Source organism: Nyctereutes procyonoides, unplaced genomic scaffold, assembly GCF_905146905.1.
Source record: "Nyctereutes procyonoides isolate TBG_1078 unplaced genomic scaffold, NYPRO_anot_genome, whole genome shotgun sequence".
NCBI lineage: Eukaryota > Metazoa > Chordata > Mammalia > Carnivora > Canidae > Nyctereutes > Nyctereutes procyonoides.
Window position 1 is genome coordinate 9,709,873 of NW_026575125.1, and position 6,000 is coordinate 9,715,872.

The 6,000-nt window shown below is 41.5% G+C and overlaps 1 long non-coding RNA gene across 1 annotated transcript in view; it reads left to right on the top strand.

Moving 5' to 3' along the window:
- The window catches only part of LOC129518758 (uncharacterized), a 45,590-nt gene extending 39,937 nt beyond the window's left edge, over nucleotides 1-5,653 (top strand). The window contains exon 3 of the long non-coding RNA XR_008666234.1: nucleotides 5,530-5,653. This is a non-coding gene — a long non-coding RNA (uncharacterized LOC129518758). The remainder of the gene's footprint in view (nucleotides 1-5,529) is intronic.
- Nucleotides 5,654-6,000: the final 347 nt, after the last annotated feature.

A 6,000-nucleotide genomic window follows, 5' to 3' on the forward strand; every position in this document is an offset into this window, starting at 1 on the left:
TTTTGAAGGACACCTGGGTGGTTCAGTGGTTGAGCATCTGCCTTTGGCTCAGGGCGTGATCCCGAGGTTCCGGGATCAAGTCCCACATCAGGCTCCCTGCATGGAGCCTGCTTCTCCCTCTGCCTATGTCTCTGCCTCTCTCTCTCTCTCTCTCTCTCTCTCTCTCTGTCCGTCTCTCATGAATAAATAGATGAAAATCTTTAAAAAATATATGTTTTGAAATTACAAAGTGTGAGACCTCTAACTTCACTCTTCTTTTTCAACATTGTTCTATTTGGGGTCCCTCGAGATTTCACATGAATTTTAAATTGTTTTTTTTTTTTCCTGGCTTTTTTGGGAGGGGGATGGCTGCAAAAAGTGCAGCTGGGATTTTGACAGGGCTTTCATGAATTTGTAGATTGCTTTGGATAGTACTGACATCCTAACAATACTAAGTTTTTTAATCCATGAACACAAATGTCTTTCCATTTATTTATGTCTTTAATTTCTTTCAACAGTGTTTTATAGTTTTCCATATGTGAGTCTTTCACCTCCTTGCTTAGGTTTTTTCCTAAGTATTTTATTCTTTTTGATGCTGCTGTAAATATTTTTTAAATTTTCTTTTCAGATTGGTCACTGCCAATGCGTAGAGCCACAATTGATTTTAGCACATTCACTTTGTTTCCTGCAACTTTGCTAAATCATTTATTAGTTCTAACACTTTTCTGTGGGGTTCTTTCGAGTTTTCCCATATAAGCTCATGTCCTCTGCAAAGATAATTTTACTTCTTCCTAATTTGAATCCCTTTTCTTTTTTTTTTTTTTTTCTTATCTATTCGGTTTGTCTGGGACTTCCAATACTATGTTGAACTAAAGTGGCAAGAGAGAGCATTCTTATTGTGCTCATGATCTTAGAGGAGATTTTTCATCTTTTACTACTGAGTATGATGTTTGCTATTGGGGTTTTCATATGTGGTTTGTATGTATGTATGTATTTATTTATTTTAGAGATTTTATTTATTTATTCATGAGAGACACACACACAGAGAGAGAGAGAGGCAGAGACACAGGCAGAGGGAGAAGCAGGCTGCAGGAGCCCAATGCGGGACTTGATCCCAGGACCCCAGGATCATGCCCTGGGCTGAAGGCAGATGCTCAACCACTGAGCCACCCAAGTCCCCCATATGTGGTTTTCATTATGTGGGGGTAGTTTCCTTCTACTCCTGGTATGTTGGGTGTTTGTTTGTTTGTTTGTTTGTTTATCGTGAAAAGGTGTTGGATCTTGTCAAATGCTTGTCCTGCATTAATTGAAATGATCATGTGGTTTTTGTTTCACATTCTATCAATGTGTCATGTTATACTGATGAATTCTCATATGCTGAACCACTCTTATATTCCAGAATAGATCCCACTTGGTCATGGTGAATAATCCTTTTGATGTGCTCTTAAATTGGGTTTGCTGGTATTTTGTTGAAGATTTTTGAGTATGACATCATCTTCAGTAATTACATCTACAATGATCCTATTTCTAAATAAGGTCAGATTTTGAACTACTGTGAGCTGGGACTTCAACATCTCAAACCCCTATGATTTCCACCCAAAATGCCCACATGCTTTATTTATTTTAAGTTCTACAGTTCCAGAGAATTGCTTTTCATTGTTTACAGAGGCCCTTTGAATGCAAACCATTTGTATCATTCCCTTGATCCACCCCCCACCCCGTGGAAACCAGCCACTTTTGTACAGTGAACTCATTTTTAATTCAAGAGAAAAAGAAAATAAATGATTGGTATGTAGGTCAGTTCCTAGTTCTGTCTCAGAAAACAAAGGATCAGGGCTCAGCTAGCATAGCGTAGTTCAATTATTCCTTCATATGGCCTTTGTACGTCTGCTCATGTGCATTTCACCTCGCTCTTTCCTTGTGACCCAGAGATAGTAAATTTCCAAAGATCTGGCTCAGGCTAGGTAAAAAGTCCAAATTTATCATATCTTGATGAATCTTATTTGATGCTTAGAAGAATCTGACCTCACTAAACCAGATTGCTTTCTCTACAGAGACATGGATTGTTAAAAATGAACTTCATATGGTTTTTTAAGAAACTGTGTTTTTCTGCCAAGCAGACGATTACTGTATGATTTTAAGCTTTTTGTTGAGACTTTAGTTCTAAATCTCTCAAAACACTCAAGGAATGTATAGGGCCTTTGGTTGCTTTCTGGTATGTTTCTCTTTAGGAAGTCTCCCTGGTGCCCTGGCCTCCTTCCCCTGCCGCCCTGGAGCTCTCAAGAGTTTCCTACAGCTTCAAGACCAAAATCCTGCACCTCACCAATTGAGAGCCTTCTACTCAAAGCTTCAACATGTTGGAAATACATTTTCCGCTGTGGGAACATTTTCATTTTTCAAATTAAAATTGAAGCGCAGTTCTATGGTTAGAAGAGTGGCATTTCTAATTAAGGTGACACCGAGTCACACACATGATACAGATGAATCACTTTGTGGCGTTGGCCACACTCGACAGACAGAGCAAGATGCTTCTGAGAGATTAGGCATTGGCTTGTAGCATCTGTCCATGTTAATCTATTCTTGAAAAATGTTCAACTCCAACCTTCTCTTGGGAGACTAGGAAGCACCAGAATGACTTTGACAAACTTGAATACCAGATTTTCTTATGACTCAGGAAGAAGGTTATGATGTTTATTTAGAAGCGACTTCTTATTTATAGCATTTTGTCAAGTGGGGTGCTGGAGCCAGCTCACACTGGCCCATAAGATCTAATTCTTAAAAATTCAGGAATTGTGTGAGTTGATTGATGACAGGCTGGTAGCTTGACATCGGCCACGATGGAAGTATTTACACCATGGAAATCAGCAAATGCAAAAAGCAGGGCTTTTGCCAGTGCACCATTGATTTTGTCCCTTCTTTTTAAATAATTACAAGCAATGAACACTATGTGTGAAATGCCTGCCATGTCCTTTTTAAGCTAGCAGACCCACCAAAAAAAATTACATATGTGTGTGTATATATATGTGCATATATATATCTTGTGTGTGTGTGTGTGTGTGTATTTTTTTCTATTTGAGAAAAGAAAACAAAGAGGGAACATTATTCATGAGGATAAAAGGAGTCCAAAGAAGAGAGAGAAAGCAATTGGCACACATATGGCAGAAACTTCACGACCATGTCAGACTTGGAGGTAGGCATCGAAGAACAGGTAGGAAAGGAAAATGAGGCACTGAGCAGGGAGAAGGTCATGGAAAAGAAGTGCTGAGCAGAAAGAAGGAATCAGATCTCCTGTGAATAGGAACAGCAAGTGTGGATGAGAGGGTGCAGTGACGTGGGGCAGCTCGCAACCCTGTGGCCCAGTACAGTCTGTGAAGCCTTCTTACACGTGGTCTCATTCTTTCCTGCAAGCCTGAGAGATGAGGGCAAGTGTGGCTCAAAGACTCAGTGTGACCCAACTGGATGAGCCCACGTTTGGAACAGAATAGGAGTCTTTTATCCCTTTTGCTCAGCTTTCTTCCCACTGCCCCGTGTTGGTTCTGCTCATCGACGTTGTAAGGCATGTAACACAGAGAAGCAGCTATGAGAAAGGATTTTATTATTTTTATCATTTTTATATTTATTTTTTATTGGTGTTCAATTTGCCAACATATAGAATAACACCCAGTGCTCATCCCATCAAGTGTCCCCATCAGTGCCCACCACCCAGTCACCCCCACCCCCCGCCCACCTCCCCTTCCACCACCCCTAGTTCCTTTCCCAGAGTTAGGAGTCAAGAAAGGATTTTAAATACGTAATAATGCAGTAGCGCCTGGCTCACTTTAGATGTGCAGCTACGATGCTCTGGGTGGCTTTGCGGGGCAGCAAGCTCTACCTTCTAATTGCTTTCCAGAATTCAGGTACAATTTCTGTGCGAGGTGTCCAATATACCCGAGGCCACAGCTTCATTGTACTCAACGCTGACTCTGGACAGGAAACAGAATGATAATCAAAGCTCAATTTCTAAGAAAAAGAAAGCACAGAACAAGTGAAAAACAGTACTATCCAAACTACGAGGGCTGGATTCTTAGGTCCCCTGAGAGTCAACTTTTCTAAAAGAAATATTTTTGTTCTTTTCCCCACACCATACACTAACCTTCAAGAGGGATAAACAAGAATTAAACTTTCGAGTTTAAAATTTTCCAGTAACCTGAATCTCACAAACAGTGTTGAAAGAAAGAAGCCAGACACAAATGCAATACTTGATGGTTTCATTTCTGTAGAGTATGAAAAAACAGGGGGAAAAAAACCTAATCTGGGCTGTTAGAAGTCAGCCTTGTAGTTGCTGTTGGTGGGGTTGGGGGTGGGGGCATAGGGCCGGGAAGGGGTCACGAGAGAGCTCCTGGGGTATGGGTGATGCTGAGTTTCTCCATCTGGGTACTGTTTACACAGGTATGTTCACTTTGCAAAAACTCAAGTTTCCACGTCTAACGTGTACACTTTCCCCCTATGTGTGTTATGCTTTAATAAAAAGATACTTAAATATTTCCTGCAAAAATATCAAATAGGTTAGAGCCAGGATTATAATACTTTGAGAGATAAATAATGTCTGCTGCTGGAAAAATGCTCAGTGATAAGAGAGTGAAGAACTGGAAGTCTGTCTTCAGCAGATGTTGGGGTAGAGCAGTCCGAGGCGGTTCCGTGGGAAGAGGGCCTGTAACCAGGAGCCATGGTACATTCCGGCCTTCCAACTGGGCACCAGAGCGTAGCTGAGGGATACTTGAGAGGATTACAGGGACAGCAGGAGGCCCGAGATGACATACAATGTATGATATTAAAATATAACAAATAACATCAGGACCTGGCCCACTCTGGGGCCAGTCTCCCATTGTTCAGCTGATTGATTGCCCTTTAATGCCTTAATTCAGACAGAAATTATTTCAAGATGGCAAAGGCCATACTCACACAGGCAAAGTAAATTGTTCAAGTTTTATTCACTCAGTGAATAGGATACGATTTAAAAAGCAGGATGTAGGGATCCCTGGGTGGCGCAGCGGTTTGGCGCCTGCCTTTGGCTCAGGGCGTGATCCTGGAGACCCGGGATCGAATCCCACGTAGGGCTCCCAGTGCATGGAGCCTGCTTCTCCCTCTGCCTGTGTCTCTGCCTTTCTCTCTCTCTGTATGACTATCGTAAATAAATAAAAAAAAAATTAAAAAAAAAAAATAAAAAGCAGGATGTAGGGGGACGCCTAGGTGGCTCAGTGGTTGAACATCTGCCTTTGTGATCCTGGGGTCCCAGAATCGAGTCCCGCCTTGGGCTCCCCGCAGGGAGCCTGCTTCTCCCTGTGCCTGTGTCTCTGCCTCTGTGTGTCTCTCATGAATAAATAAATAACATCTTTGAAAAAAAAAAAAAGGCAAGGCATCGGGCCCCATGAATCTTGCTCTCTGATTGCTCTTTGTAACTTTAGCAAATACTCAAAATCATGGGATTTTATTTTATTTTTATTATTATTTTTTTTTTTAGCAGAAAGAGGTTTACAATTTAAGAGACATGCTATCTTATCTCCCTTCTAGATCTTCCAAGCCTGTACTTGTATCAAGTGAGATCATCAGAAAGTTCTGTACCATGTGAAGACCTCTCTGGAGTCAGCGTTTGAATATTTTTCTGTACTACGATGTCCAACAGTGGTCTGACAAAATCCACAGGACCTTGTCCAGAGTAAGCATTTCAATGCATAAGCAAAATGCCAAAATGCATGGAGTTACAAAGAAAACTGCTTATACTAAAATTCATTTAGCAAAATATTTCAATACATTTCACTTAGCATATATTCCAATAAATGCTTCTTTAAAAAAAATTATTTATTTATTTTAGAGAGAGAGAGAGAGGAGGGAGAGGGAGAGAATGAGCAATGGGGAGGGGCAGAGAGAGAAGCAGGCCCTCTGCTGAGCAGGGAGCCTGGTGGGAGGCTCGATCCCAGCACCCCGGCATCATGACCCGAGCCAAAGGCAGACACTTAACTGACTGAGCCACCCAGGTGCCCC